Source organism: Stenella coeruleoalba (assembly GCF_951394435.1).
Source record: "Stenella coeruleoalba genome assembly, chromosome: 6".
In the NCBI taxonomy this organism is placed as follows: domain Eukaryota; kingdom Metazoa; phylum Chordata; class Mammalia; order Artiodactyla; family Delphinidae; genus Stenella; species Stenella coeruleoalba.
The window spans coordinates 23,071,547-23,092,608 of NC_137151.1; the positions used below are offsets into that span (position 1 = coordinate 23,071,547).

The window sequence follows — 21,062 nt, forward strand, 5'->3', positions numbered from 1 at the left end:
TTAAGCTCCTGTTTGGCCCAGTTTGCAATTTCTGCGGAAGATGAACAGGAATAGCGAGAACCAATGAGAGACTAGCTGGAGGTGTCTGGATGGGCAAATTTAACTCTCATTTCCCACCAGGAAGAGGATATAACCGAAGGCTCAGCGTGCCGTGCCGGAACCAGATTAGGGCCTGAAGCCATCCTGCGGTGTTGCGGCCAGGTCACAAGAAAGCAAGTTGAAGAAAGGAGCTCAGGGGCACTGTAATTCAAAAACCTGCAGAGTTATAAATGACAGCTATCGTCCAAAAATAGACTGAAGTAAGGCTGCCAAGAGGACTTGAAATCGGGGCAGAATTGCAGGAAACCGATTTCAGGAGGTAGACTGGAATTGCATTGAAAGCATAGGAAAAGAGGCAGAACGTCCACAATGATGCACTTGGGCAAAAAGGGTGTATGCGTTTTTTCCTGAATATATTCAGGAAAAAACGCATACGCCCTTTTTGGTCAACCAAGCAAGCTTGCAAAGGAAATCTGCACTACAATGAAGTCTCACTTCCCCCCGGTCAAAAGGGCCATCTGAAAAAAGTGTAAAATCCAGAAAGGCAGGACAGGCCATGGAGAACTGGGAGCCTTGTTATGCTGATGGGCGGGATGTAAATTGCCAACAGACACTCGGGAGAAGTGTATGGTGTTTCCTGAAACATCTAAAAAACAAAGCAACAGAGCCTAGGGCACTGCCACTTATGGTCTTATAGCTTAGGGAAATTAAAATCAAAAAGACACAGCCACCCCAAATTTTGGGACGCCTCTGTTTACAAGAACCTCGTTTACAGTACAAGTTCAACATCACAGAAAGTGAAAAATGGATAAAGAAGTTGTGGTATTTACTTACAAAGCAATATCACTCAACAATGAAATCTATGTCATCAGGCCCTTAGCATCACAATGAGTGGATTCAGGTATGATGATTCTAACTGAAATAAGTCACACAGAAAAAGAAACATCATAAGATATCAGTAATACACGGAATGTAAACTTGGCTACACAGGAACTGAATTACAGAACAGAACAGGGTCTCAAATTTAGAAAACCAACTTATGCTTGCTTAAGGGGAAAGGTGAGTTGGGGTGCTGCATAAAACCAGAGATTGAAATGAGCACAGATAAAGTTCCTTAAGTCAAATATGGAATAGACAAGAGCTACTCCTTGCTCAACGAAATGGACTCAACACCGCATATTAAACGCCTAAGAATGTACCTGACTAGTAAGTATCGTAAAACCTATGGATTGCTATGTCTCCGAAAGGGAATCAAGCATGTGTACAGGGCCATAAACGCAGCAGTGATAGGATTGGAGAGGTTCGGTGAGCAAATGAAGACCCTTTGAAGTCATATTGCATGGTACCCATTCCACGGGTCTCAACTCTCCAGGTTTAAGGTATTCTTCCTTCAGCTAAAACATGCATGTGGAACCCAAGTATGATCAACCATGTGAACGGGAGACGTGTTCAAATATGTCTCAGTTTTCCTCCCCTGGTACTCGGGTGCAACATTCCAGACGCTTTACTAACACTCTCCTCACTTGGAGAGTCAGCGCCTTTAACCTACTGTTTGGCCCAGTTTGCAATTTCTGCGGAAGATGAACAGGAATAAAAAACGCATACGGCCTTTTTGGCCAACCAAGCAAGCTTGCAAAGGAAATCTGCACTACAATGAAGTCTCACTTCCCCCCGGTCAAAAGGGCCATCTGAAAAAAGTGTAAAATCCAGAAAGGCAGGACAGGCCATGGAGAACTGGGAGCCTTGTTATGCTGATGGGCGGGATGTAAATTGCCAACAGACACTCGGGAGAAGTGTATGGTGTTTCCTGAAACATCTAAAAAACAAAGCAACAGAGCCTAGGGCACTTCCACTTATGGTCCTATAGCTTAGGGAAATTAAAATCAAAAAGACACAGCCACCCCAAAGTTTGGAACGGCCCTGTTTACAAGAACCTCGTTTACAGTACAAGTTCAACATCGCAGAAAGTGAAAAATGGATAAAGAAGTTGTGGTATTCACTTACAAAGCAATATCACTCAGCAATGAAATCTGTGTCATCAGGCCCTTAGCAGCACAATGAGTGGATTCAGGTATGATGATTCTAACTGAAATAAGTCACACAGAAAAAGAAACACCATAAGATATCAGTAATACACGGAATGTAAACTTGGCTACACAGGAACTGAATTACAGAACAGAACAGGGTCTCAAATTTAGAAAACCAACTTATTCTTACTTAAGGGTAAAGGTGAGTTGGGGTGCTGCATAAAACCAGAGATTGAAATGAGCACAGATAAAGTTCCTTAAGCCAAATATGGAATAGACAAGAGCTACTCCTTGCTCAACGAAATGGACTCAACACCCCATATTAAACGCCTAAGAATGTACCTGACTAGTAAGTATCTTAAAACCTATGGATTGCTATGTCTCCAAAAGAGAATCAAGCATGTGTACAGGGGCATAAACGCAGCAGTGATAGGATTGGAGAGGTTCGGTGAGCAAATGAAGACCCTTTGAAGTCATATTGCATGGTACCCATTCCACGGTTTTCAACTACCCAGGTTTAAGGTATTCTTCCTTCAGCTAAAACATGCATGTGGAACCTAGAGTATGATCAACCATGTGATCGGGAGACGTGTTCAAATATGTCTCAGTTTTCCTCCCCTGGTACTCGGGTGCAACATTCCAGACGCTTTACTAACACTCTCCCCACTTGGAGAGTCAGTCCCTTTAACCTCCTGTTTGGCCCAGTTTGCAATTTCTGCGGAAGATGAACAGGAATAGCGAGAACCAATGAGAGGCTAGCTGGAGGTGTCTGGTCGGGCAAATTTAACTCTCATTTCCCACCAGGAAGAGGAATTAACCAAAGGCTCAGCATGCCGGGCCGGAAACAGTTTAGGGCCTGAAGCCATCATGTGGTGTTGCGGCCAGGTCACAAGAAAGCGAGTTGAAGAAAGGAGCTCAGGGGCACTGTAATTCACAAACCTGCAGAGTTATAACTGACAGCTATCGTCGAAAAATAGACTGAAGTAAGGCTGCCAAGAGGACTTGAAATCGGGGCAGAATTGCAGGAAACCGATTTCAGGAGGTAGACTGGAATTGCATTGAAAGCATAGGAAAAGAGGCAGAACGTCCACAATGATGCACTTGGCCAAAAAGGGCGTATGCGTTTTTTCCTGAATATATTCAGGAAAAAACGCATACGCCCTTTTTGGCCAACCAAGCAAGCTTGCAAAGGAAATCTGCACTACAATGAAGTCTCACTTCCCCCCGGTCAAAAGGGCCATCTGAAAAAAGTGTAAAATCCAGAAAGGCAGGACAGGCCATGGAGAACAGGGAGCCTTGTTATGCTGATGGGCGGGATGTAAATTGCCAACAACCACTCGGGAGAAGTGTATGGTGATTCCTGAAACATCTAAAAAACAAAGCAACAGAACCTAGGGCACTTCCACTTATGGTCCTATAGCTTAGGGAAATTAAAATCAAAAAGACACAGCCACCCCAAAGTTTGGAACGGCTCTGTTTACAAGAACCTCGTTTACAGTACAAGTTCAACATCGCAGAAAGTGAAAAATGGATAAAGAAGTTGTGGTATTTACTTACAAAGCAATATCACTCAGCAATGAAATCTGTGTCATCAGGCCCTTAGCAGCACAATGAGTGGATTCAGGTATGATGATTCTAACTGAAGTAAGTCACACAGAAAAAGAAACATCATAAGATATCACTAATACACGGAATGTAAACTTGGCTACACAGGAACTGAATTACTGAACAGAACAGGGTCTCAAATTTAGAAAACCAACTTATGCTTGCTTAAGGGGAAAGGTGAGTTGGGGTGCTGCATAAAACCAGAGATTGAAATGAGCACAGATAAAGTTCCTTAAGTCAAATATGGAATAGACAAGAGCTACTCCTTGCTCAACGAAATGGACTCAACACCGCATATTAAGCGCCTAAGAATGTACCTGACTAGTAAGTATCTTAAAACCTATGGATTGCTATGTCTCCGAAAGAGAATCAAGCATGTGTACAGGGGCATAAACGCAGCAGTGATAGGATTGGAGAGGTTTGGTGAGCAAATGAAGACCCTTTGAAGTCATATTGCATGGTACCCATTCCACGGGTCTCAACTCTCCAGGTTTAAGGTATTCTTCCTTCAGCTAAAACATGCATGTGGAACCCAAGTATGATCAACCATGTGAACGGGAGACGTGTTCAAATATGTCTCAGTTTTCCTCCCCTGTTACTCGGGTGCAACATTCCAGACGCTTTACTAACACTCTCCCCACTTGGAGAGTCAGCGCCTTTAACCTCCTGTTTGGCCCAGTTTGCAATTTCTGCGGAAGATGAACAGGAATAGCGAGAACCAATGAGAGACTAGCTGGAGGTGTCTGGACGGGCAAATTTAACTCTCATTTCCCACCAGGAAGAGGAAATAACCAAAGGCACAGCGTGCCGTGCCGGAACCAGATTAGGGCCTGAAGCCATCCTGCGGTGTTGCGGCCAGCTCAAAAGAAAGCAAGGTGAAGAAAGGAGCTCAGGGGCACTGTAATTCACAAACCTGCAGAGTTATAAATGACAGCTATCGTCCAAAAATAGACTGAAGTAAGGCTGCCAAGAGGACTTGAAAGCGGGGCAGAATTGAAGGAAACCGATTTCAGGAGGTAGACTGGAATTGCATTGAAAGCATAGGAAAAGAGGCAGAACGTCCACAATGATGCACTTGGCCAAAAAGGGCGTATGCGTTTTTTCCTGAATATATTCAGGAAAAAACGCATACGCCCTTTTTGGCCAACCAAGCAAGCTTGCAAAGGAAATCTGCACTACAATGAAGTCTCACTTCCCCCCGGTCAAAAGGGCCATCTGAAAAAAGTGTAAAATCCAGAAAGGCAGGACAGGCCATGGAGAACTGGGAGCCTTGTTATGCTGATGGGCGGGATGTAAATTGCCAACAACCACTCGGGAGAAGTGTATGGTGTTTCCTGAAACATCTAAAAAACAAAGCAACAGAACCTAGGGCACTTCCACTTATGGTCCTATAGCTTAGGGAAATTAAAATCAAAAACACACAGCCACCCCAAAGTTTGGAACGGCTCTGTTTACAAGAACCTCGTTTACAGTACAAGTTCAACATCGCAGAAAGTGAAAAATGGATAAAGAAGATGTGGTATTTACTTACAAAGCAATATCACTCAGCAATGAAATCTGTGTCATCAGGCCCTTAGCAGCACAATGAGTGGATTCAGGTATGATGATTCTCACTGAAATAAGTCACACAGAAAAAGAAACATCATAAGATATCAGTAATACACGGAATGTAAACTTGGCTACACAGGAACTGAATTACAGAACAGAACAGGGTCTCAAATTTAGAAAACCAACTTATTCTTACTTAAGGGTAAAGGTGAGTTGGGGTGCTGCATAAAACCAGAGATTGAAATGAGCACAGATAAAGTTCCTTAAGCCAAATATGGAATAGACAAGAGCTACTCCTTGCTCAACGAAATGGACTCAACACCCCATATTAAACGCCTAAGAATGTACCTGACTAGTAAGTATCTTAAAACCTATGGATTGCTATGTCTCCGAAAGAGAATCAAGCATGTGTACAGGGGCATAAACGCAGCAGTGATAGGATTGGAGAGGTTCGGTGAGCAAATGAAGACCCTTTGAAGTCATATTGCATGGTACCCATTCCACGGGTTACAACTACCCAGGTTTAAGGTATTCTTCCTTCAGCTAAAACATGCATGTGGAACCTAGAGTATGATCAACCATGTGATCGGGAGACGTGTTCAAATATGTCTCAGTTTTCCTCCCCTGGTACTCGGGTGCAACATTCCAGACGCTTTACTAACACTCTCCCCACTTGGAGAGTCAGTCCCTTTAACCTCCTGTTTGGCCCAGTTTGCAATTTCTGCAGAAGATGAACAGGAATAGCGAGAACCAATGAGAGGCTAGCTGTAGGTGTCTGGACGGGCAAATTTAACTCTCATTTCCCACCAGGAAGAGGAATTAACCAAAGGCTCAGCATGCCCGGCCGGAACCAGATTAGGGCCTGAAGCCATCCTGCGGTGTTGCGGCCAGGTCACAAGAAAGCGAGTTGAAGAAAGGAGCTCAGGGGCACTGTAATTCACAAACCTGCAGAGTTATAAATGACAGCTATCGTCCAAAAATAGACTGAAGTAAGGCTGCCAAGAGGACTTGAAAGCGGGGCAGAATTGCAGGAAACCGATTTCAGGAGGTAGACTGGAATTGCATTGAAAGCATAGGAAAAGAGGCAGAACGTCCACAATGATGCACTTGGCCAAAAAGGGCGTATGCGTTTTTTCCTGAATATATTCAGGAAAAAACGCATACGCCCTTTTTGGCCAACCAAGCAAGCTTGCAAAGGAAATCTGCACTACAATGAAGTCTCACTTCCCCCCGGTCAAAAGGGCCATCTGAAAAAAGTGTAAAATCCAGAAAGGCAGGACAGGCCATGGAGAACTGGGAGCCTTGTTATGCTGATGGGCGGGATGTAAATTGCCAACAGACACTCGGGAGAAGTGTATGGTGTTTCCTGAAACATCTAAAAAACAAAGCAACAGAGCCTAGGGCACTTCCACTTATGGTCCTATAGCTTAGGGAAATTAAAATCTAAAAGACACAGCCACCCCAAAGTTTGGGACGCCTCTGTTTACAAGAACCTCGTTTACTGTACAAGTTCAACATCGCAGAAAGTGAAAAATGGATAAAGAAGTTGTGGTATTTACCTACAAAGCAATATCACTCAGCAATGAAATCTATGTCATCAGGCCCTTAGCAGCACAATGAGTGGATTCAGGTATGATGATTCTAACTGAAATAAGTCACACAGAAAAAGAAACATCATAAGATATCAGTAATACACGGAATGGAAACTTGGCTACACAGGAACTGAATTACAGAACAGAACAGGGTCTCAAATTAGGAAACCAACTTATGCTTGCTTAAGGGTAAAGGAGAGTTGCGGTGCTGCATAAAACCAGAGATTGAAATGAGCACAGATAAAGTTCCTTAAGTCAAATATGGAATAGACAAGAGCTACTCCTTGCTCAACGAAATGGACTCAACACCGCATATTAAACGCCTAAGAATGTACCTGACTAGTAATTATCTTAAAACCTATGGATTGCTATGTCTCCGAAAGAGAATCAAGCATGTGTACAGGGGCATAAACGCAGCAGTGATAGGATTGGAGAGGTTCGGTGAGCAAATGAAGACCCTTTGAAATCATATTGCATGGTACCCATTACACGGGTCTTAACTCTCCAGGTTTAAGGTATTCTTCCTTCAGCTAAATCATGCATGTGGAACCCAAGTATGATCAACCATGTGAACGGGAGACGTGTTCAAATATGTCTCAGTTTTCCTCCCCTGGTACTCGGGTGCAACATTCCAGACGCTTTACTAACACTCTCCCCACTTGGAGAGTCAGCGCCTTTAACCTCCTGTTTGGCCCAGTTTGCAATTTATGCGGAAGATGAACAGGAATAACAAGAACCAATGGGAGGCTAGCTAGAGGTGTCTGGACGGGCAAATTTAACTCTCATTTCCCACCAGGAAGAGGAAATAACCAAAGGCTCAGCGTGCCGTGCCGGAACCAGATTAGGGCCTGAAGCCATCCTGCGGTGTTGCGGCCAGGTCAAAAGAAAGCAAGTTGAAGAAAGGAGCTCTGGGGCACTGTAATTCACAAACCTGCAGAGTTATAAATGACAGCTATCGTCCAAAAATAGACTGAAGTAAGGCTGCCAAGAGGACTTGAAAGCGGGGCAGAATTGCAGGAAACCGATTTCAGGAGGTAGACTGGAATTGCATTGAAAGCATAGGAAAAGAGGCAGAACGTCCACAATGATGCACTTGGCCAAAAAGGGCGTATGCGTTTTTTCCTGAATATATTCAGGAAAAAACGCATACGCCCTTTTTGGCCAACCAAGCAAGCTTGCAAAGGAAATCTGCACTACAATGAAGTCTCACTTCCCCCCGGTCAAAAGGGCCATCTGAAAAAAGTGTAAAATCCAGAAAGGCAGGACAGGCCATGGAGAACTGGGAGCCTTGTTATGCTGATGTGCTGGATGTAAATTCCCAACAGACACTTGGGAGAAGTGTATGGTGTTTCCTGAAACATCTAAAAAACAAAGCAACAGAGCCTAGGGCACTGCCACTTATGGTCCTATACCTTAGGGAAATTAAAATCAAAAAGACACAGCCACCTCAAAGTTTGGGACGCCTCTGTTTACAAGAACCTCGTTTACAGTACAAGTTCAACATTGCAGAAAGTGAGAAATGGATAAACAACTTGTGGTACTTACGTACAATGCAGTATCACTCAGCAATGAAATCTATGTCATCAGGCACGTAGCAGCATAATGAGTAGATTCAGGTACGATGATTCTAACTGAAATAAGTCACACAGAAAAAGAAACATCATAAGATATCACTAATACATGGAATGTAAACTTGGCTACACAGGAACTGAATTCCAAAACAGAACAGGTTCTCAAATTTAGAAAACCAACTTATGCTTGCTTAAGGGGAAAGGTGAGTTGGGGTGCTGCATAAAACCAGAGATTGAAATGAGCACAGATAAAGTTCCTTAAGCCAAATATGGAATAGACAAGAGCCACTCCTTGCTCAACGAAATGGACTCAACACCGCATATTAAACGCCTAAGAATGTACCTGACTAGTAAGTATCTTAAAACCTATGGATTGCTATGTCTCCGAAAGAGAATCAAGCATGTGTACAGGGACATAAACGCAGCAGTGATAGGATTGGAGAGGTTCGGTGAGCAAATGAAGACCCTTTGAAGTCATATTGCATGGTACCCATTCCACGGGTTTCAACTACCCAGGTTTAAGGTATTCTTCCTTCAGCTAAAACATGCGTGTGGAACCTAGAGTATGATCAACCATGTTATCGGGAGACGTGTTCAAATATGTCTCAGTTTTCCTCCCCTGGTACTCGGGTGCAACATTCCAGACGCTTTACTAACACTCTCCCCACTTGGAGAGTCAGTCCCTTTAACCTCCTGTTTGGCCCAGTTTGCAATTTCTGCGGAAGATGAACAGGAATAGCGAGAACCAATGAGAGGCTAGCTGGAGGTGTCTGGACGGGCAAATTTAACTCTCATTTCCCACCAGGAAGAGGAATTAACCAAAGGCTCAGCATGCCGGGCCGGATCCAGATTAGGGCCTGAAGCCATCCTGCGGTGTTGCGGCCAGCTCACAAGAAAGCGAGTTGAAGAAAGGAGCTCAGGGGCACTGTAATTCACAAACCTGCAGAGTTATAAATGACAGCTATCGTCCAAAAATAGACTGAAGTAAGGCTGCCAAGCGGACTTGAAAGCGGGGCAGAATTGCAGGAAACTGATTTCAGGAGGTAGACTGGAATTGCATTGAAAGCATAGGAAAAGAGGCAGAACGTCCACAATGATGCACTTGGCCAAAAAGGGCGTATGCGTTTTTTCCTGAATATATTCAGGAAAAAACGCATACGCCCTTTTTGGCCAACCAAGCAAGCTTGCAAAGGAAATCTGCACTACAATGAAGTCTCACTTCCCCCCGGTCAAAAGGGCCATCTGAAAAAAGTGTAAAATCCAGAAAGGCAGGACAGGCCATGGAGAACTGGGAGCCTTGTTATGCTGATGGGCGGGATGTAAATTGCCAACAGACACTCCGGAGAAGTGTATGGTGTTTCCTGAAACATCTAAAAAACAAAGCAACAGAGCCTAGGGCACTGCCACTTATGGTCCTATAGCTTAGGGAAATTAAAATCAAAAAGACACAGCCACCCCAAAGTTTGGGACGCCTCTGTTTACAAGAACCTCGTTTACAGTACAAGTTCAACATCGCAGAAAGTGAAAAATGGATAAAGAAGTTGTGGTATTTACTTACAAAGCAATATCACTCAGCAATGAAATCTATGTCATCAGGCCCTTAGCAGCACAATGAGTGGATTCAGGTATGATGATTCTAACTGAAATAAGTCACACAGAAAAAGAAACATCATAAGATATCAGTAATACACGGAATGTAAACTTGGCTACACAGGAACTGAATTACAGAACAGAACAGGGTCTCAAATTTAGAAAACCAACTTATGCTTGCTTAAGGGGAAAGGTGAGTTGGGGTGCTGCATAAAACCAGAGATTGAAATGAGCACAGATAAAGTTCCTTAAGTCAAATATGGAATAGACAAGAGCTACTCCTTGCTCAACGAAATGGACTCAACACCGCATATTAAACGCCTAAGAATGTACCTGACTAGTAAGTATCTTAAAACCTATGGATTGCTATGTCTCCGAAAGAGAATCAAGCATGTGTACAGGGGCATAAACGCAGCAGTGATAGGATTGGAGAGGTTCGGTGAGCAAATGAAGACCCTTTGAAGTCATATTGCATGGTACCCATTACACGGGTCTTAACTCTCCAGGTTTAAGGTATTCTTCCTTCAGCTAAAACATGCATGTGGAACCCAAGTATGATCAACCATGTGAACGGGAGACGTGTTAAAATATGTCTCAGTTTTCCTCCCCTGGTACTCGGGTGCAACATTCCAGACGCTTTACTAACACTCTCCTGACTTGGAGAGTCAGGCCCTTTAAACTCCTGTTTGGCACAGTTTGCAATTTCTGCGGAAGATGAACAGGAATAGCGAGAACCAATGAGAGACTAGCTGGAGGTGTCTGGACGGGCAAATTTACCTCTCATTTCCCACCAGGAAGAGGAATTAACCAAAGGCTCAGCGTGCCGTGCCGGAACCAGATTAGGGCCTGAAGCCATTCTGCGGTGTTGCGGCCAGCTCAAAAGAAAGCGAGTTGAAGAAAGGAGCTCAGGGGCAGTGTAATTCACAAACCTGCAGAGTTATAAATGACAGCTATCGTCCAGAAATAGACTGAAGTAAGGCTGCCAAGAGGACTTGAAAGCGGGGCAGAATTGCAGGAAACCGATTTCAGGAGGTAGACTGGAATTGCATTGAAAGCATAGGAAAAGAGGCAGAACGTCCACAATGATGCACTTGGCCAAAAAGGGCGTATGCGTTTTTTCCTGAATATATTCAGGAAAAAACGCATACGCCGTTTTTGGCCAACCAAGCAACCAAGCAAAGGAAATCTGCACTACAATGAAGTCTCACTTCCCCCCGGTCAAAAGGGCCATCTGAAAAAAGTGTAAAATCCAGAAAGGCAGGACAGGCCATTGAGAACTGGGAGCCTTTTTATGTTGATGGGCGGGATGTAAATTGCCAACAGACACTTGGGAGAAGTGTATGGTGTTTCCTGAAACATCTAAAAAACAAAGCAACAGAGCCTAGGGCACTTCCACTTATGGTCCTATAGCTTAGGGAAATTAAAATCAAAAAGACACAGCCACCCCAAAGTTTGGAACGGCTCTGTTTACAAGAACCTCGTTTACAGTACAAGTTCAACATCGCAGAAAGTGAAAAATGGATAAAGAACTTGTGGTACTTACGTACAATGCAGTATCACTCAGCAATGAAATCTATGTCATCAGGCACGTAGCAGAATAATGAGTAGATTCAGGTACGATGATTCTAACTGAAATAAGTCACACAGAAAAAGAAACATAATAAGATATCACTAATACATGGAATGTAAACTTGGCTACACAGGAACTGAATTCCAAAACAGAACAGGTTCTCAAATTTAGAAAACCAACTTATGCTTGCTTAAGGGGAAAGGTGAGTTGGGGTGCTGCATAAAACCAGAGATTGAAATGAGCACAGATAAAGTTCCTTAAGCCAAATATGGAATAGACAAGAGCCACTCCTTGCTCAACGAAATGGACTCAACACCGCATATTAAACGCCTAAGAATGTACCTGACTAGTAAGTATCTTAAAACCTATGAATTGCTATGTCTCCGAAAGAGAATCAAGCATGTGTACAGGGGCATAAACGCAGCAGTGATAGGATTGGAGAGGTTCGGTGAGCAAATGAAGACCCTTTGAAGTCATATTGCATGGTACCCATTCCACGGGTTTCAATTACCCAGGTTTTAGGTATTCTTCCTTCAGCTAAAACATGCATGTGGAACCCAGAGTATGATCAACCATGTGATCGGGAGACGTGTTCAAATATGTCTCAGTTTTCCTCCCCTGGTACTCGGGTGCAACATTCCAGACGCTTTACTAACACTCTCCCCACTTGGAGAGTCAGCGCCTTTAACCTCCTGTTTGGCCCAGTTTGCAATTTCTGCGGAAGATGAACAGGAATAGCGAGAACCAATGAGAGGGTAGCTGGAGGTGTCTGGACGGGCAAATTTAACTCTCATTTCCCAACAGGAAGAGGAAATAACCAAAGGCTCAGCGTGCCGTACCGGAACCAGATTAGGGCCTGAAGCCATCCTGCGGTGTTGCGGCCAGCTCAAAAGAAAGCGAGTTGAAGAAAGGAGCTCAGGGGCACTGTAATTCACAAACCTGCAGAGTTATAAATGACAGCTATCGTCCAAAAATAGACTGAAGTAAGGCTGCCAAGAGGACTTGAAAGCGGGGCAGAATTGCAGGAAACCGATTTCAGGAGGTAGACTGAAATTGCATTGAAAGCATAGGAAAAGAGGCAGAACGTCCACAATGATGCACTTGGCCAAAAAGGGCGTATGCGTTTTTTCCTGAATATATTCAGGAAAAAACGCATACGCCCTTTTTGGCCAACCAAGCAAGCTTGCAAAGGAAATCTGCACTACAATGAAGTCTCACTTCCCCCGGTCAAAAGGGCCATCTGAAAAAAGTGTAAAATCCAGAAAGGCAGGACAGGCCATGGAGAACTGGGAGCCTTGTTATGCTGATGGGCGGGATGTAAATTGCCAACAACCACTCGGGAGAAGTATATGGTGTTTCCTGAAACATCTAAAAAACAAAGCAACAGAGCCTAGGGCACTGCCACTTATGGTCCTATAGCTTAGGGAAATTAAAATAAAAAAGACACAGCCACCCCAAAGTTTGGGACGCCTCTGTTTACAAGAACCTCGTTTACAGTACAAGTTCAACATCGCAGAAAGTGAAAAATGGATAAAGAAGTTGTGGTATTTACTTACAAAGCAATATCACTCAGCAATGAAATCTATGTCATCAGGCCCTTAGCATCACAATGAGTGGATTCAGGTATGATGATTCTAACTGAAATAAGTCACACAGAAAAAGAAACATCATAAGATATCAGTAATACACGGAATGTAAACTTGGCTACACAGGAACTGAATTACAGAACAGAACAGGGTCTCAAATTTAGAAAACCAACTTATGCTTGCTTAAGGGTAAAGGTGAGTTGGGGTGCTGCATAAAACCAGAGATTGAAATGAGCACAGATAAAGTTCCTTAAGCCAAATATGGAATAGACAAGAGCCACTCCTTGCTCAACGAAATGGACTCAACACCGCATATTAAACGCCTAAGAATGTACCTGACTAGTAAGTATCTTAAAACCTATGAATTGCTATGTCTCCGAAAGAGAATCAAGCATGTGTACAGGGGCATAAACGCAGCAGTGATAGGATTGGAGAGGTTCGGTGAGCAAATGAAGACCCTTTGAAGTCATATTGCATGGTACCCATTCCACGGGTTTCAATTACCCAGGTTTTAGGTATTCTTCCTTCAGCTAAAACATGCATGTGGAACCCAGAGTATGATCAACCATGTGATCGGGAGACGTGTTCAAATATGTCTCAGTTTTCCTCCCCTGGTACTCGGGTGCAACATTCCAGACGCTTTACTAACACTCTCCCCACTTGGAGAGTCAGCGCCTTTAACCTCCTGTTTGGCCCAGTTTGCAATTTCTGCGGAAGATGAACAGGAATAGCGAGAACCAATGAGAGGGTAGCTGGAGGTGTCTGGACGGGCAAATTTAACTCTCATTTCCCAACAGGAAGAGGAAATAACCAAAGGCTCAGCGTGCCGTACCGGAACCAGATTAGGGCCTGAAGCCATCCTGCGGTGTTGCGGCCAGCTCAAAAGAAAGCGAGTTGAAGAAAGGAGCTCAGGGGCACTGTAATTCACAAACCTGCAGAGTTATAAATGACAGCTATCGTCCAAAAATAGACTGAAGTAAGGCTGCCAAGAGGACTTGAAAGCGGGGCAGAATTGCAGGAAACCGATTTCAGGAGGTAGACTGAAATTGCATTGAAAGCATAGGAAAAGAGGCAGAACGTCCACAATGATGCACTTGGCCAAAAAGGGCGTATGCGTTTTTTCCTGAATATATTCAGGAAAAAACGCATACGCCCTTTTTGGCCAACCAAGCAAGCTTGCAAAGGAAATCTGCACTACAATGAAGTCTCACTTCCCCCCGGTCAAAAGGGCCATCTGAAAAAAGTGTAAAATCCAGAAAGGCAGGACAGGCCATGGAGAACTGGGAGCCTTGTTATGCTGATGGGCGGGATGTAAATTGCCAACAACCACTCGGGAGAAGTATATGGTGTTTCCTGAAACATCTAAAAAACAAAGCAACAGAGCCTAGGGCACTGCCACTTATGGTCCTATAGCTTAGGGAAATTAAAATAAAAAAGACACAGCCACCCCAAAGTTTGGGACGCCTCTGTTTACAAGAACCTCGTTTACAGTACAAGTTCAACATCGCAGAAAGTGAAAAATGGATAAAGAAGTTGTGGTATTTACTTACAAAGCAATATCACTCAGCAATGAAATCTATGTCATCAGGCCCTTAGCATCACAATGAGTGGATTCAGGTATGATGATTCTAACTGAAATAAGTCACACAGAAAAAGAAACATCATAAGATATCAGTAATACACGGAATGTAAACTTGGCTACACAGGAACTGAATTACAGAACAGAACAGGGTCTCAAATTTAGAAAACCAACTTATGCTTGCTTAAGGGGAAAGGTGAGTTGGGGTGCTGCATAAAACCAGAGATTGAAATGAGCACAGATAAAGTTCCTTAAGTCAAATATGGAATAGACAAGAGCTACTCCTTGCTCAACGAAATGGACTCAACACCGCATATTAAACGTCTAAGAATGTACCTGACTAGTAAGTATCTTAAAACCTATGGATTGCTATGTCTCCGAAAGAGAATCAAGCATGTGTACAGGGGCATAAACGCAGCAGTGATAGGATTGGAGAGGTTCGGTGAGCAAATGAAGACCCTTTGAAGTCATATTGCATGGTACCCATTACACGGGTCTCAACTCTCCAGGTTTAAGGTATTCTTCCTTCAGCTAAAACATGCATGTGGAACCCAAGTATGATCAACCATGTGAACGGGAGACGTGTTCAAATATGTCTCAGTTTTCCTCCCCTGGTACTCGGGTGCAACATTCCAGACGCTTTACTAACACTCTCCCCACTTGGAGAGTCAGCGCCTTTAACCTCCTGTTTGGCCCAGTTTGCAATTTCTGCGGAAGATGAACAGGAACAGTGAGAACCAATGTGAGACTAGCTGGAGGTGTCTGGACGGGCAAATTTAACTCTCATTTCCCACCAGGAAGAGGAATTAACCAAAGGCTCAGCATGCCGGGCCGGATCCAGATTAGGGCCTGAAGCCATCCTGCGGTGTTGCGGCCAGCTCACAAGAAAGCGAGTTGAAGAAAGGAGCTCAGGGGCACTGTAATTCACAAACCTGCAGAGTTATAAATGACAGCTATCGTCCAAAAATAGACTGAAGTAAGGCTGCCAAGAGGACTTGAAAGCGGGGCAGAATTGCAGGAAACCGATTTCAGGAGGTAGACTGGAATTGCATTGAAAGCATAGGAAAAGAGGCAGAACGTCCACAATGATGCACTTGGCCAAAAAGGGCGTATGCGTTTTTTCCTGAATATATTCAGGAAAAAACGCATACGCCCTTTTTGGCCAACCAAGCAAGCTTGCAAAGGAAATCTGCACTACAATGAAGTCTCACTTCCCCCCGGTCAAAAGGGCCATCTGAAAAAAGTGTAAAATCCAGAAAGGCAGGACAGGCCATGGAGAACTGGGAGCCTTGTTATGCTGATGGGCGGGATGTAAATTGCCAACAGACACTCGGGAGAAGTGTATGGTGTTTCCTGAAACATCTAAAAAACAAAGCAACAGAGCCTAGGGCACTGCCACTTATGGTCCTATAGCTTAGGGAAATTAAAATCAAAAAGACACAGCCACCCCAAAGTTTGGGACGCCTCTGTTTACAAGAACCTCGTTTACAGTACAAGTTCAACATCGCAGAAAGTGAAAAATGGATAAAGAAGTTGTGGTATTTACTTACAAAGCAATATCACTCAGCAATGAAATCTATGTCATCAGGCCCTTAGCATCACAATGAGTGGATTCAGGTATGATGATTCTAACTGAAATAAGTCACACAGAAAAAGAAACATCATAAGATATCAGTAATACACGGAATGTAAACTTGGCTACACAGGAACTGAATTACAGAACAGAACAGGGTCTCAAATTTAGAAAACCAACTATGCTTGCTTAAGGGTAAAGGTGAGTTGGGGTGCTGCATAAAACCAGAGATTGAAATGAGCACAGATAAAGTTCCTTAAGTCAAATATGGAATAGACAAGAGCTACTCCTTGCTCAACGAAATGGACTCAACACCGCATATTAAACGCCTAAGAATGTACCTGACTAGTAAGTATCTTAAACCTATGGATTGCTATGTCTCCGAAAGAGAATCAAGCATGTGTACAGGGGCATAAACGCAGCAGTGATAGGATTGGAGAGGTTCGGTGAGCAAATGAAGACCCTTTGAAGTCATATTGCATGGTACCCATTACACGGGTCTTAACTCTCCAGGTTTAAGGTATTCTTCCTTCAGCTAAAACATGCATGTGGAACCCAAGTATGATCAACCATTTGAACGGGAGACGTGTTCAAATATGTCTCAGTTTTCCTCCCCTGGTACTCGGGTGCAACATTCCAGACGCTTTAATAACACTCTCCTGACTTGGAGAGTCAGGCCCTTTAAACTCCTTTTTGGCACAGTTTGCAATTTCTGCGGAAGATGAACAGGAATAACGAGAACCAATGAGAGACTAGCTGGAGGTGTCTGGACGGGCAAATTTAACTCTCATTTCCCACCAGGAAGAGGAATTAACCAAAGGCTCAGCGTGCCGTGCCGGAACCAGATTAGGGCCTGAAGCCATCCTGCGGTGTTGCGGCCAGCTCAAAAAAGTGAGTTGAAGAAAGGAGCTCAGGGGCAGGGTAATTCACAAACCTGCAGAGTTATAAATGACAGCTATCGTCCAAAAATAGACTGAAGTAAGGCTGCCAAGAGGACTTGAAAGTGGGGCAGAATTGCAGGAAACCGATTTCAGGAGGTAGACTGGAATTGCATTGAAAGCATAGGAAAAGAGGCAGAACGTCCACAATGATGCACTTGGCCAAAAAGGGCGTATGCGTTTTTTCCTGAATATATTCAGGAAAAAACGCATACGCCGTTTTTGGCCAACCAAGCAAGCAAGCAAAGGAAATCTGCACTACAATGAAGTCTCACTTCCCCCTGGTCAAAAGGGCCATCTGAAAAAAGTGTAAAATCCAGAAAGGCAGGACAGGCCATTGAGAACTGGGAGCCTTGTTATGCTGATGGGCGGGATGTAAATTGCCAACAGACACTTGGGAGAAGTGTATGGTGTTTCCTGAAACATCTAAAAAACAAAGCAACAGAGCCTAGGGCACTTCCACTTATGGTCCTATAGCTTAGGGAAATTAAAATCAAAAAGACACAGCCACCCCAAAGTTTGGAACGGCTCTGTTTATAAGAACCTCGTTTACAGTACAAGTTCAACATCGCAGAAAGTGAAAAATGGATAAAGAACTTGTGGTACTTACGTACAATGCAGTATCACTCAGCAATGAAATCTATGTCATCAGGCACGTAGCAGCATAATGAGTAGATTCAGGTACGATGATTCTAACTGAAATAAGTCACACAGAAAAAGAAACATCATAAGATATCACTAATACATGGAATGTAAACTTGGCTACACAGGAACTGAATTCCAAAACAGAACAGGTTCTCAAATTTAGAAAACCAACTTATGCTTGCTTAAGGGGAAAGGTGAGTTGGGTTGCTGCATAAAACCAGAGATTGAAATGAGCACAGATAAAGTTCCTTAAGCCAAATATGGAATAGACAAGAGCTACTCCTTGCTCAACGAAATGGACTCAACACCGCATATTAAACGCCTAAGAATGTACCTGACTAGTAAGTATCGTAAAACCTATGGATTGCTATGTCTCCGAAAGAGAATCAAGCATGTGTACAGGGGCATAAACGCAGCAGTGATAGGATTGGAGAGGTTCGGTGAGCAAATGAAGACCCTTTGAAGTCATATTGCATGGTACCCATTCCACGGGTTTCAATTACCCAGGTTTTAGGTATTCTTCCTTCAGCTAAAACATGCATGTGGAACCCAGAGTATGATCAACCATGTGATCGGGAGACGTGTTCAAATATGTCTCAGTTTTCCTCCCCTGGTACTCGGGTGCAACATTCCAGACGCTTTACTAACACTCTCCCCACTTGGAGAGTCAGCGCCTTTAACCTCCTGTTTGGCCCAGTTTGCAATTTCTGCGGAAGATGAACAGGAATAGCGAGAACCAATGAGAGGCTAGCTGGAGGTGTCTGGACGGGCAAATTTAACTCTCATTTCCCAACAGGAAGAGGAAATAACCAAAGGTTCAGCGTGCCGTACCGGAACCAGATTAGGGCCTGAAGCCATCCTGCGGTGTTGCGGCCAGCTCAAAAGAAAGCGAGTTGAAGAAAGGAGCTCAGGGGCACTGTAATTCACAAACCTGCAGAGTTATAAATGACAGCTATCGTCCAAAAATAGACTGAAGTAAGGCTGCCAAGAGGACTTGAAAGCGGGGCAGAATTGCAGGAAACCGATTTCAGGAGGTAGACTGAAATTGCATTGAAAGCATAGGAAAAGAGGCAGAACGTCCACAATGATGCACTAGGCCAAAAAGGGCGTATGCGTTTTTTCCTGAATATATTCAGGAAAAAACGCATACGCCCTTTTTGGCCAACCAAGCAAGCTTGCAAAGGAAATCTGCACTACAATGAAGTCTCACTTCCCCCCGGTCAAAAGGGCCATCTGAAAAAAGTGTAAAATCCAGAAAGGCAGGACAGGCCATGGAGAACTGGGAGCCTTGTTATGCTGATGGGCGGGATGTAAATTGCCAACAACCACTCGGGAGAAGTGTATGGTGTTTCCTGAAACATCTAAAAAACAAAGCAACAGAGCCTAGGGCACTGCCACTTATGGTCCTATAGCTTAGGGAAATTAAAATCAAAAAGACACCGCCACCCCAAAGTTTGGGACGCCTCTGTTTACAAGAACCTCGTTTACAGTACAAGTTCAACATCGCAGAAAGTGAAAAATGGATAAAGAAGTTGTGGTATTTACTTACAAAGCAATATCACTCAGCAATGAAATCTATGTCATCAGGCCCTTAGCATCACAATGAGTGGATTCAGGTATGATGATTCTAACTGAAATAAGTCACACAGAAAAAGAAACATCATAAGATATCAGTAATACACGGAATGTAAACTTGGCTACACAGGAACTGAATTACAGAACAGAACAGGGTCTCAAATTTAGAAAACCAACTTATGCTTGCTTAAGGGTAAAGGTGAGTTGGGGTGCTGCATAAAACCAGAGATTGAAATGAGCACAGAGAAAGTTCCTTAAGTCAAATATGGAATAGACAAGAGCTACTCCTTGCTCAACGAAATGGACTCAACACCGCATATTAAACGTCTAAGAATGTACCTGACTAGTAAGTATCTTAAAACCTATGGATTGCTATGTCTCCGAAAGAGAATCAAGCATGTGTACAGGGGCATAAACGCAGCAGTGATAGGATTGGAGAGGTTCGGTGAGCAAATGAAGACCCTTTGAAGTCATATTGCATGGTACCCATTACACGGGTCTCAACTCTCCAGGTTTAAGGTATTCTTCCTTCAGCTAAAACATGCATGTGGAACCCAAGTATGATCAACCATGTGAACGGGAGACGTGTTCAAATATGTCTCAGTTTTCCTCCCCTGGTACTCGGGTGCAACATTCCAGACGCTTTACTAACACTCTCCCCACTTGGAGAGTCAGCGCCTTTAACCTCCTGTTTGGCCCAGTTTGCAATTTCTGCGGAAGATGAACAGAAATAGCGAGAACCAATGAGAGACTAGCTGGAGGTGTCTGGACGGGCAAATTTAACTCTCATTTCCCACCAGGAAGAGGAAATAACCAAAGGCTCAGCATGCCGTACCGGAACCAGATTAGGGCCTGAAGCCATCCTGCGGTGTTGCGGCCAGGTCACAAGAAAGCGAGTTGAAGAAAGGAGCTCAGGGGCACTGTAATTCACAAACCTGCAGAGTTATAAATGACAGCTATCGTCCAAAAATAGACTGAAGTAAGGCTGCCAAGAGGACTTGAATGCGGGGCAGAATTGCAGGAAACCGATTTCAGGAGGTAGACTGGAATTGCATTGAAAGCATAGGAAAAGAGGCAGAACGTCCACAATGATGCACTTGGCCAAAAAGGGCGTATGCGTTTTTTCCTGAATATATTCAGGAAAAAACGCATACGCCCTTTTTGGCCAACCAAGCAAGCAAGCAAAGGAAATCTGCACTACAATGAAGTCTCACTTCCCCCCGGTCAAAAGGGCCATCTGAAAAAAGTGTAAAATCCAGAAAGGCAGGACAGGCCATTGAGAACTGGGAGCCTTGTTATGCTGATGGGCGGGATGTAAATTGCCAACAGACACTTGGGAGAAGTGTATGGTGTTTCCTGAAACATCTAAAAAACAAAGCAACAGAGCCTAGGGCACTTCCACTTATGGTCCTATAGCTTAGGGAAATTAAAATCAAAAAGACACAGCCACCCCAAAGTTTGCAACGGCTCTGTTTACAAGAACCTCGTTTACAGTACAAGTTCAACATCGCAGAAAGTGAAAAATGGATAAAGAACTTGTGGTACTTACGTACAATGTAGTATCACTCAGCAATGAAATCTATGTCATCAGGCACGTAGCAGCATAATGAGTAGATTCAGGTAC

The 21,062-nt window shown here is 43.8% G+C and overlaps 1 long non-coding RNA gene across 38 annotated transcripts in view; it reads right to left on the reverse strand.

The window, feature by feature from the left end:
* The window catches only part of LOC307187927, a 3,519,425-nt gene that overhangs the window by 699,456 nt on the left and 2,798,907 nt on the right, over nucleotides 1-21,062 (reverse strand). Inside the window, exon 9 of one of the 38 annotated variants that reach the window (XR_013828735.1) lies at nucleotides 5,239-5,284. The exons of 36 other annotated variants lie outside the window; for them this stretch is intronic. This is a non-coding gene — a long non-coding RNA (uncharacterized lncRNA). Of the gene's footprint in view, nucleotides 1-5,238; nucleotides 5,285-11,563; nucleotides 11,602-21,062 lie in introns of those variants that run through there. One more of the 38 variants, XR_013828736.1, reaches the window with a different exon arrangement.